The following is a 13,147-nucleotide window of genomic DNA, read 5'->3' on the forward strand; positions in this document are numbered from 1 at the left end:
ATATAATACACACACAGAAATAGGTAAATGATAGAAACTCTGTCTACCTGGAATGTGTGTCGCGACTGTTGCAAATGTATGAGGAAGACGAAAGTCACCAAATGCATATTATAGTTGCCGGACAGAGAATCCAGCGTAGTGGACCTTTCAGACCAGCGGCCTCTCGCACAAATCGCCATCTTCTCTCCTTCCTACCACAGGGCAGTAGGCAATTTAATTAAAATTTTAAAAGGTGAAAGCATTGGATTTTTTTGTGTTCTTTCGCAGTTGTGATCTTAAACTTTTAATTTTTGTCTGTTTTTGCTGTCATTTTAACATTTTAACTCAATTTTTTAACTTTCTTCTTGTAGCATTTTATCTCTAATGTACTGTTCCAATGCGAGAAACGAAATTTCCTTACTGAGGATGAACAAACCTTTTTGAATCTTAAATGTTGAATCCCGAGTAGTTTATGCATGGTCATTGAATTCCATGATTGAAAATCATAGCTATAACACCAAGATCATGGTGATCAGGGCACTCGCAGCCGTTTTATTACCAAAAAACATTTCTGTCGACCATTTTGGATTTTGAATTTGTGGTTTATTAATTTTACAATAAAGATATTATTGTAGTTGCTATGCTATGGCGTTTTATATTTGTTCTATTTGATTCCTTGAACTAAAGAACTTGGGTATTGACGCCAAGATCATGGTAATGTAAGCACGTAAAGCCTTTAAACTGCCAAAATTGTGTTTTTTGGCAGCCATTTTGAATATTTTATTTAATTTTGCATTTTGACGATAAAGATGTATGCTATTGTATTTTAATAATGTTTTATTGGATTTCTTGAACTAAAGAACATGGGTATTTGACACCAAATCATGGTAATGTTAACACTTAAAGCATTTAAACTGCCAAAATTGTGATTTTTTTTCTTTGGCGGCCATTTTGATTTTTTTTCAAATTTTCCAGATTGGAGAGACGTCGTGGTTCACGCAATCTTTGGGATGGCGTACTCAAAAACCCCCTAGGACAAAGTTTCATGCTTCTCCAGAAGTGCACGTCTTGACCAACAAATGTCACATATCCGCCCCACTAACCGTTGTGCAACAACGTGTCTCTTCCGATAAATGGATACGCTTGGTTGCTATGACAGTTTCTTTATTCTCCATAATAGGCATCAATTTTGGAGTAAAGCGCTAGCGTTTGGTCCAATTTCAACTGTCTGGTTCTTTGTAGGCTGCATTACACGTTGCATAGCCTTCTTAGCCTTCTCAGTGATTTTAGAGTCTGTGTAATCGGTTGGTAGCTTACGGTATAGAAGTTCATTTTGGTAGAATAACAGTATTTCGAAGAGACGAGAGTTGAAAGTTATCACGATGTAGTTGAGCAAACTGATGCTCTTAGCTAAATTTTTTACTCTATTTTATAGATCCTACACTACCATCAACAAACATATGTTAATCCAAGTATTTTTATCATTATTATTATTATAGCCCTAATTATTTACGAATATTTAAATTTTCACATTATAATGTTTTATTACTACCATTATTTTAAATATATTATTTTACAACTATTATTAAAACATACCCCTCCCCCACTTTAAACAAAGATTAAACAAACGTCACTCAGACATCACGTACCCGTACATATCACGGTTTTTCATTACTCATCAGCCCTTATCTCAATGGACACGTTGCTCATTGTTTAATCTCACTAAGACGACATGTACCCGTACTTGTCTGGGTACCAGGGGTGGCGCCAGGATTTGCCCAACGGGGGGGGGGGGGGCGAGGGGGTGGCCGATGCCCCGACGAGGGGTCAGATTTCCCCGACAAGGGGTCAGATTTCCCCAACGAAACCAAAGTGGGCGTGGTCGAGCTTCGATTAAAAGGTCCCGAAGGTGGTCCTAAATTTTGACAAGGGTTTCAAAGGCTTATTTAATCGATTTTAGAGTTCAATAATATGTGGAAAATACATATAATTCTTTTTTCTCCCCGACGAATTGTGCTTTATCTCCCCGACCGGGGGGGGGGCTGGCTCCCCGGCCCCGCTGGCGCCACCCCTGCTGGGTACGTCTTTTATTGCCTAATTTCACTCATGATATCATGTGCCCTCATATCTATCGGCTTTTCCTTACTCATCGGACTCAATCTTAATACGCTTCGCTCATTGGTTGATTTCACTCAGACGTAATACGTACCAGAGCATGTTTCGATCTTTTCATTATACAGTACGTCATTATTCGTCTTCAACGTGCTAGGACTGTCATTAGAAAATCCCGCTATGTGTCACCAGTTTGAAAACCCCGCTATGCGTCATCAGTCAACTTATAATTTTTGGAACACACGAGAGATCATCAGATGTAAGTTATTATCACTGTTATTTAACGTTGAGACATTCTAAACAACAGAAGTTCTTTTCAGAACTACGTATATAGGAGGCTCAGCGATACCCAATTTTTTCATTAAAAATAATATACCCATTTTTACAATTAATATACCCTTTATCAATCTCAGCAACAACAGTTCTTTTCAGAACTACTTAGAAAGGAGATTCAACGATACTCGCTGTTACTATTATTATAATCATCATCATCATATCCGTTATGATTTAGGGGCAGCTGTTCAGCGATTGTTTTTATTTGTATTAATAATAATAATAATAATAATAATAATAATAATAATAATAATAATAATAATTATTATTATTATTATTATTATTATTATTATTATTATTAATATTATTATTATTAATATTAATTTTATCAATATTGTTATTATTTACATACCCGCATTATGCAAATTAATTATTATTATTATGTTAAATATAGGTTAGTTGTTGGTGACTTTTAATGAGCAGTACAACACAGTTCCTTTTAGTACACTGCAAACTTTTATTCACACAAACTGTACGTTGGTTACAATCAGCTAAATTCCAGGTTTCAGATGTTAGAGAACCCTTTTTGAGTGGAGTCAGCTCGGCTCTGTACTTTTCTTCTTTGTACTCCTAACTATTAAATTGAATCTAACTACTGACTCAGTGATATGGGGGTGTTTGCCCATTATACTTTAGGTAATGGGGGGTGTCTCAAGTAAGTCACCCCATACTTTTAGAGTTTCCAATTGGATCAAGAGAAATTCTTTCTCTATGATTTAGTAACTTGTTTACCAAAAAACTGCTAATTAAGATGTATCACAAACTTCAGAGCTTAGGCTCAAAACTGACAATCATAGATTCATAGTGTGAGAAAGGCCAAATCCAACTGACTGACTGAAAGTTATACAATGTCCAGTTATATTATTAGATTATCTGTATACTCAAGTTGGCCATTAAAACTGTCAAACCAATTTAAGGCATTTATCAGGTGAAGGGTATCGATTCCAATGGTTATGCAAGTTAATACCATTGAACCGTAATACTACATTACAATTATTAATATTAATTGTATCAATATTGTTATTATTTACATACCCGCATTATGCAAATTAATATATCAACATTATGGAAATTTATACCCACATATATAAATTAATACCCACATTATTATATTTATTATAGTTTATCATATTATATGTACCCGCATAATTATAGTTTATGTACCCTCATAATTATGAAATTGTTATGTAATTATCCATTGTTACGCATAATTGTCCTAAAATACAGTACCTTTTACTCTCATCCCATCCATTATACTCAGACATTACCGGAAATAGATTAAAAAGAGTTAGACTTAAACAACACAGTTATCCACAAACCGTTTCAGACATTCAGCATTGTAGGCTACATCGCTTGTAATAATATTTGATCAAAATTTCAGAAGATAATTAAACAAGCTTTTTATTTAGGCCTACTAAGATTTTTTTATTTAACATTTATCACATTATTGAACGATTCTATATTATGGACAACAATTATCTCAAAATTAATATTTTGCCAATAAAGTTGACTTGTACATTAACTTGACTTGTATCTTTTTTCTGTATCTTGTATCTTGAATATTTATATCGACTGCTTTGAGCAGCCCCACTTATCATTTACCTGAAGACGTGTAGGCCTAGTGTGTATAATAACGACAGCTTGTGAAAATAAAAATGCCAGTTTCCTTTAATATACTGTAGTGTTTGAATAAAATCTGGTGAAGGGCCATGTATTTTAAACTTTTTATTTATTTTACTATATAGAGGGAATAAAATAAAATACAAGCATGTATTGTTAGATTCTAAAATCAATAAAATAAGCCGGCCAATCTACACGATTTTCAGAGCCTCGGGCCCCTCCCCCACACAGGGATTCCCCTATGTGCCGCTACTACTACTAATCGACATACTGGCACCGCCTCACTGAGCCACCATTCCCCTTCCCCGCTGTACAATTCATGGCGAAGCCTGAGTTTGGCCATAGGCGTAGATCCGGGGGGGGGGAATATATCCCCCCAATATTTGACAAGGGGGATGGTCCATTGTATCATTCCCCCCCCCCATATTTTGACTATGTATGGGATAAAATGGAGCTTTACACACTTCAAAAGACTGTCACAGAATGCTATGAAATGTCTTATGCGCTTACAAAGATGAAAATTAGCATAATGTAATAATGCAATAACAAAATTATTTTATCTGGTACCAATCTAAGCTCTTCTTTCCTTAGATGTTAGAAATATGCTTGAAAAGCGAGCCATATTTTTACATTGAAACATCATACGACATCAGTAATTTTATGTCAATTCCAAGAATTTTCAATCATTCAATCATCCCGAATTCATTCGCGAGAATCGAAAGCGTCGGCTTATGCGCATCATGCGCATTCACATTTATATCTAAGTTTTGCGAAGCGAAAAATGCGCAACCAATTAGAGCTCCGGACCGAAGCGAACCGACGCTTTGATTCGCGCGAATAAATTCGCCTAATGGAAAACCAACTTAAGATGAACCGCCACTTGAAATTCGACACGTAGGCCCTAGTGATTGCAGTAGTTGTATCTTGATGACAGTGCGAGTAAAGTACAGTAAACTAGCTGTCCACCAACCAATGCGGACGCTGTTCGACATCCTTTGTTCTCCACAAACTAACTGGTCTCCGCATACGTTTTTCGCTTTGTTTTTCACAAAAACTGTACAGGAAGGTCACACGTGTTCTGATTGCTAAAAACCTTTGATAAAACCATGATGCGCGTCATCGTAATGTGTACCCCCCATGAACAAAATGGATGTGTCCTGCAGCGGTCATATTTTGAAACGCGATCACTGTTTGCGAAGTTGTTGAGTTTCAAGAGGTGCCTAGGCCTAGTCTAAAATAATTTCCTTGGAAGGTGTTGGATATTATTACTTTACTCTGATTGAAACCATGATGGATGGTGATATGGAAACTACACATTTTGAAGTTTTAGTAGACTAGAGAGGTAAGCCGTGCCACACACGTTTCTCATCTTGTGATCTTCTTGACTTTTTTCATGAGCTGGGTCTGGGTCAGAGTCTCAGACAGGCCTAGGTTACAGGAGGTGGAGGCCTAGGCCTATGCCCTCTAGGCACTACTGTACTAGGCCTAGGCTAGGATTTCTTTTTCTTTGTTTTTTGTGTACTTTCGTATATAAGATTATAATCCAAACCATAACATGCACCCCAATCGCGTTACTCTATTCATGGTACATGCATCCAATAGAAGGCCGCTAATGCACTTTCGCACCTAACTTAATTCCTAATTGTTTGACGTCAGTGTTCTTATCACAGTCACAACATATAATTATAAAACATTTTTACATGATTCAACCGCTCACAAAGTACATTTTCCAACAAAAAAGATACCTTTACAAATACAAGTTGATACAGCGTTTCCACGCTTGCTAGCACGACGAGCTGTACTGTACTTACTGTTTTGCAATTCAATCAGGTAGAAAATTGCCAGAATGTCCGAGTCAATTTTTATATTTTGAAACAATTTGAATTTGAATTTTCCCATGAAACGTCTTTGTTTAACTTTTTTGTCGTAATTGAGGTTCTTTGTCGATAAAGATACCTTTACAAATACAGGTTGATACAGCGTTTCCGTGCTTGCTAGCACGACGAGCTGTACTGGTTTGCAATCAGTTAGAAAATTGCCAGAATGTCCGAGTCAATTCTTAAATTTTGAAACAAAGTGCAGTCTTATAATTTAAATCCGATAACAAAATGTGGCATCATGAAGTACAGTACCATATTTTTGTTTGTTTTTCTTGTCGTAATCGAGGTTCATCGAATCGCCGTTTAGCATTGGCAGTTGTTCTGCTGGATTATGCCTTTAAAATGTCTAAGCCTGGGGGGGGGGGCCAGGCCCTATTTGTATGTCTGTGTACACATTTGGCTCATTTTACTAATTTTAAAGTAATTACTGTGTTGTACTGTACATGTGAATTTCATGTGCTACACATAATCAAACAATACCACCATAAAATATAACGCATAACTGAAATGACATACGAACGCAAATAAATAAGTTTTCATAAACGTTTAAATTACATAAAACTTCGCACTGTAAACTCGGACATTCTGGCAATTTCCTACAGATTGCAAGTGGCTGCTGCTCTCGTCGAGCTAGCGAGCACAGGTTTGCTGTCCTGTATGTTTGTTGAAAAGGTACTTTATGGGTGGTTGAATCATGTAAAAATGTTTTGTAATCATATGTTCTAACTCTGAGAAGAACACTCAGGTAAAAAATTTAAGATTTAAAAGTTAAGTGCGAAAGTGCATAAGCTCAATATAAAAAAAATGATATATAGCCTGTTACAGTATGTTATAGGAGGCCTAGCCTCAGGCTCGGCTAGGCCCTAGGCCTAATATTATAATGCACTTGTCAATCGAACCCGGACCTAGTGGGGACTTAGCCAGGGTTACATGCATGTGAAAGTCCCGGCCACCACCCGGCAATGCGGAGCATTGTTTTAATGTACATCCCCTTCTAAGTCCCCACCACTTACCAGCGTACGCACCCAAAACAGCGGCTACTCTAACGTGTAATAATAATGCAACATTTATATTATAAAGATCAGAGCGCTTTAAGTGTGACACTGTTGAAAAAGTGTAAATTAGACTCTGAAATAAGATACCTGTACAGTACATTAACGAAAGACAAACCCAAAAAAGAATAAAACAAAGAAGAGGATTCAAACATCACCTGCAATTTAAGGCGTAAGGCCCATCTGGACAATATTCACAGGTGCCATAGAGGTGTTTGGCACTACTATATGCCTACCTACTGTACAACCTAGTCTATTGGAAATAAATAGGTTTTAACAGCTTTCTGAAATGTTTTCTTACATGATTTCATGGCAATGTAACCATTTTGTGATGAACGAGCCAAACCTGTCATCCCGCAAATCATGTTTCGGAGATAATGCCCAAAACATGTTTTATTTTATTACACTATTATAACTAAACTTTGATCTATACATCATGCTACTCTATGTTGTTATTTTCCCCATTTTTTAACGATATGGTGAGAAATATACGAATCCTAAATTTTTTAATGCCAATTCCTCAAATGCTGTTCTTTAATCAGCTGTACAGTATGCTTAAACTCCTTTAACTTAGTAATCATCATTTTATCATTTAGTAACTTTTATTTTACGGCTTACGGCTCTGTATTAATAACTAAATTTTTTTTTGTTGTTGTTGCGAGGAGTGACTGGTTTTGCTTGTCTTTGCCACATTTAAGGCCCCATATTAGTTTATCACCCCCTCCCCCATCACTTTTGGGGAAAACATTTTTTTTTTTTTAATCAATCAACATCTATTTTTATTTCAAACAGTCCTTTTTAAATCTTTTTTCACTTAAAAAGCTCAGGATTTCTTGAAATATGTTTACTGGTACAACAAAAACATATTTTTAAAATATAAATTTGATTCCATTCTTATGACACATATAAAAATTTACAATAATCTCCCTAATTTCTGGTCTGAAATATGTATTTTTAATTTCATAATTTTCATAACAAAAGATTTGACAGTGTTGGACCCTGCAAAATTTAGAAAAATTGAATGTTAAATTTAAAGGCCTCCATTTTTACAAAACTAACAATGTATCCTAAAAGGAATGTTCTTTAATTTTAACTGTATTTTATGTATACTTTTTATATTGTGTCCCTAACCATTGATTTACTTGTGAACATCAGTAAAATGGGGGTGGGTTTAGCAAAAAAAAAAAAAAAAAACAATACAAGAAAAACCTAGATAATAAATGTTTGTGGTAAAGTACTGTTACTCCACATACTGCACTGTAGATTGCTCTGAAAAGAAAGGAGCTGTTTTATTGTTAAGAATCTCAGTGTTATGAATAGATTGCTCAAATTTCATTTATGAGGAGATAATGAAAACATTTTATCATCAGTGATAATTTAAATGATAGGAGGGTGGTGCTCACTGTTGATTGGTAGAAATCCCAACAATACTGTATACTGTACATTGTACTGTACAGAAAGACTAAATTTGAAACATGGCTAAACAAAAGCCAGGTCAGTATTTGAATATTTGATAAAATTGAGTATGTCCAGAATTAGCGTTTCTTTTAATTTTTTCCATAATTTTTTTTTTCATTTAAAGCCCTATACAGGGCTGAAAATTAACCTCAAAAACATAGTGGCCAGCAGGGCCAGTAAGAAAAAAATTATACTGGCCCTTCCAAGGTTATACTGGTCCTATTTTTTTACGGTCCGAAATATAATTTTACGAAAAAAAAAACCAAAATCAATAAAACCAGCAAGATGACATTGGTGTAATATGGTGTAATAATTGTTTTTAGCCAATTTGGCAATTGAATCTGTCTTTAGCCAAAATCATTAGTCCGAGAAAAAATCCATTGTATTACTATTCACGATCGACACAAGAGTATTAAAAATGTGATTTTAGACCACATAGAGATTGGCAATCAAAATAACATTATTTGATAGGCAATTATTATTTTTAGCATACCAACGAGGTACAGTAATTCAAAAGTTTTCTAAATATAACACAAAAGTTGAAAAAATTACAAAGGCCTAGGCATAGTTTAGAACAATATCGGGGGGGAGAGGAGATCGTGGAGCACTGAGAAAAGCCTACTTTTGGGAGTTAGTGGAACAATAGTGTCTCCAGAAAACCTGTATTTTATGCATTTTTTCAGCATAATTATGTATCAGGACATAAAGTTCCGACAAGGATTATTCAAAATTGGCTTGGGTCTGATCGTCAGGAAATAGGCCCAAATGTTTCACTGCAATGATCAAGGACTTACGATCTGGACCTATACTGTAGCCTAGGCCTAGTACTGTAGTAGGCTATGCCTAGCCTTGGCAGATTAAACCGCTACTACTAGGCCTAGGTGCCTACTGCCGTCACTCTACTCTAGGCCTAGTACCTACAGTACACCGTGTAACAGAGCAACCAACGTGGTGCATTCTTAAAATATTACACGCATTACTTAAATGTATTTTACATATCAGGCAAAATCACGAAATCATTGATTAACTAATTATGAATGACATTTCTACCACCATCGCATGCATAAACCTTGATCCTAGGCCTAAGCATAGGTAGTCCTCCATAGATAAACAAGCTCGGAAGTCGTTATGTACCCGACGGTCAGCTGCCTTTAGTTGCTAGTTTGCGCCCAAAGGGTACACTTCCAGCTAGCCGGCTGTCGTGAATATAGTTCCTTCTTGTAATCGTCATACATGAGGTGATTCACCTTCATAATAGTCGTCGTCATACAGGCACTGCCCTTCATCCACCGCGTTAAAATAACGAATAACAAAATTCGAAGCACACAATGACGTTTGCAGCTAGACTACCAATACAACAACACAAATATATCTTCGCATGGCTATGATGGATTGGCGAAAAATGGAGCTCCGACGAAAAAAAAACGATGTATTTTAGCAAGTATTTGAAACTTTTAAATGATTTTAAGCCTTTGCCAAAATGGCTAAAAGTAGTTGGTTATTTTTTCACCAATCCAAAATAGTAAGGTTCGCCAAACGGGGCGATACCCAAAACATTTGTTATCGCCCGATGCCAAAAAAGGTCGCCACTGGCGACCGGGCGACCGCTAATTTCTAGCCCTGCCTATATTTATTAATTTGACACTTAATATACAGTAATTATAATTAATACAAATTTAATTTTCGGATTTGTATTTCACCCAACTTTTCTTTCGGGTTTTTTTAACCCGGGCCAGAGACTTTGCTTTTGAGACTGAACTACAATAGCTTCTGACCCTGTGAAATCTACCTTCAGCTACTTGAATTTACTTTCATATAAAATTAATTCATGGACCAAATTTTGTAAAAAGTAATTGTGAGGTCTTGCCACAAAATGAGTCTCATGGTTAGAAATTCAAAAATTGGGTTTATATTATATTTGGGTAGATTACATTATAAGCTTTCATTTGGTCTTTGAATGGCTTCTCTACTATTTATTATATAGTAAACCCAGAGATGTGAGCATTTAAAGTTTAGGTGTATAACAATCACGTTTTGAGAAAATCAGCCTCAAAGATAAACTAACCTGTACAAATAATATGACTAGAGTTACAGAATATGTGCAGATAACACTGTTTTGGCAAGAAAATTCACTTACAAAGTATACAGTCATAAAATATAAGTATCAAGTTATTCAAAATCATAAAAATCTTTGGCCTGTTTTGGTGAATTATCTCAATATGATTTCACCAACAATGCGTCTTATTTCGTGGTGAGACCTCACAATTTCTCTGATATTGGCTCACTTCCCTGGATAAAAGAATAATGCCAGTTAGGGAAGTTGTTAGTATACTGTACAGTACTCTATGTATAACGGAAGTCATATTTTGACCTTTGACACTGGTATTAATGGCATCTCCATAAACCATGGTCATCATAGTGACTGTTTCCAGAACATTTTGGTTAAATTCATTTAATACCTGTAATGGCTTTTTGTGTACAGCATGATCTGCCCTTTGATACTAGTTATTATTAAGTGAACTTTATGATGTGTAAATACTGTAGCTACACCAGTATTGCAGCATGTATCGTTTGCAGGCACTGTTGGTTTTAAACTGCATGCATGTTACAGTCTGTTTGTCTTATTGGAACATTTTGACTTTTAATATGACAACAAAATCATCTGACTTGTGATTCTGTATCTTGAAATTTACAATAATCTCCCTAATTTCTGGTCTGAAATGTGTATTTTTAATTTCATAATTTTCATAACAAAAGATTAGATAATGTTGGACCCTGCAAAATTGAAAGTTAAATTTTAGGCCTGTATTTTTACAAAACTAACAATACATCCTAAAAGGAATGTTCTTTAACTGTTATACAGTATTGTATGTGTACAATAAAGGGTTTAAGCAATTTCCTTAATTTATATTTTTATATTTGTTTTCATTATAATTTTAAACTATTACATTTTAAATCCCTTTCCTGTGTGTGTTACAGTATGTTAATTATAATATTAACATACCCTATTCATCAAACATCAAAATTGATTAATATAAGTTTAAATTATACATTTCAAAATAATGTAGTTGCCAGGTTCAATGTTAAATCATGTTATATTGATCAGTGGTTGATTTAAGGGGAGCCAAGCCGGCACCACCCCCCACTCTACTAAAAAAAAAAAACAGAAAATTAATATCAAATTTAAATCTGAGATTTTCGGCCATCTAGAGGTGCCATATTCATAATAATCCACCGGTGGACCTTGGCGGCCCCCTGGCCCCCGGCCTAGATGCTTGCTTCACTCACATACTGGATTTATTATTTATGAAAAGCCCCCACCCCCAACTTTCAAAAATCATTCCGCTGCCGTTGGTCAACAGGTATTATGTACAATATCTCTGAAGTGGTGGCCATGTATGTTTTTAGACAGCTAATGGAACAGGTACTGTACACTAATTACAGCTTACTAAAATGTAATAATGATGGAGAAGGATTTTATACTACAATCACAGGTATATGAAGCATTTCTCATCAGTCTAAACAATGACAAACCTGGTACACATGATTGTTTAATTCATTTTATATTATTTTAATTTCCAATGAAATGTAATGCTTATTAACTGAGTTCATTAACCTTTAACCCTTTAAATGACTCAGGAAGTTTAGATGGAAAACATGAGAAGGCTTTAACCACCAGGAATTTTAATGTAAAGGGTTTGTCTTGAAATATTAAGGGCTGAGTTGTGCTGATTCATTCCAGTGGTAAAGCTTAGGAGCTCAAAGAAGTAATAAATTAGAAAAGTCACTTCTATTTCATTATCCAAGCAATGAAATCATTTACCGTACTATATTTTTATTTATTAATGGAAACCCTTACAATAATACAATTACATTCTCCAAAATCCCAAATAAAGAGTTAATTTAGCCTGAAAAAGTCAGTGCAATATTATTACATTAGCACTCATTCAGATATCTTTGCTGAATGAAGTAGAATTAGACATACTGTATTGTAGAGTACAAAGTCTTCTGTCTTCAAAATTGGTGTCGTGGTCCTTGACACACTATAACTGAGCTGGCTGTCCAAACAAAATCTTTGACAGGAACGGGAACCATTATGCAATTACAGTAGAACCTCGATTTTACGTACGGTACGGGACCGGAGGGCGTACGTAAATCAGGGGATTCGTAAAATAGAGGTTGGGTTAAATGTGCGGTAACCTTTGACCTAATACGTACATAACACTCAATATACGTATGTATGAACGAACGATGTTACCTAGCTAGGCTAGACCTAGCCTCTAGGCCTACAAATAAAACCATGTGTTTAGTGTTTGTATTCATCACTTTACGACGTCATAATAAAGTGTTCAAATAAAACCATGTGTCTAGTGTATTAATTCATCACTTCATATCTTTTTTTAACTAAAGAACATGAAAATATTGTAAGATTACCTATACGAGAGTAGTGCCAAAGTGCAAGCCAGCGAGTCATGTGAGCCAATGTGCGAGTCATGCGAGCCATACATTTAATTTTTAATTTTTTTTTTCAGGTTATCCAATTTTGCAAACACATAGGCCTAGCCTATATTCTTTGGCCTAGTAGATGCAAATGAATAACACCGGGGAGCTTTACCTGCGTAGTCCAGTCATGCGCAGTACATATACTTTTGACTTTTTTGAATCGTCGATCCGAAAGTATGTAGCGCTAATAGATATTGTTAAAATACTGAT

The 13,147-nt window shown here is 35.4% G+C and overlaps 1 protein-coding gene across 4 annotated transcripts in view; it reads left to right on the forward strand.

The window, feature by feature from the left end:
• The window catches only part of LOC117122532, a 33,907-nt gene that overhangs the window by 4,742 nt on the left and 16,018 nt on the right, over positions 1-13,147 (forward strand). The window contains exon 2 of one of the 4 annotated variants that reach the window (XM_033268125.1): positions 2,220-2,350. The exons of 1 other annotated variant lie outside the window; for it this stretch is intronic. The gene's annotated coding sequence lies outside the window, so the exon portion shown is untranslated. Of the gene's footprint in view, positions 1-2,219; positions 2,351-5,034; positions 5,387-13,147 lie in introns of those variants that run through there. 2 more of the 4 variants (XM_033268126.1, XM_033268123.1) reach the window with 2 other exon arrangements.

This window comes from Anneissia japonica, unplaced genomic scaffold (assembly GCF_011630105.1).
Source record: "Anneissia japonica isolate Jap-2015-1 unplaced genomic scaffold, ASM1163010v1 scaffold1889_len2455224_cov183, whole genome shotgun sequence".
NCBI classification, from domain to species: Eukaryota; Metazoa; Echinodermata; class Crinoidea; order Comatulida; family Comatulidae; genus Anneissia; species Anneissia japonica.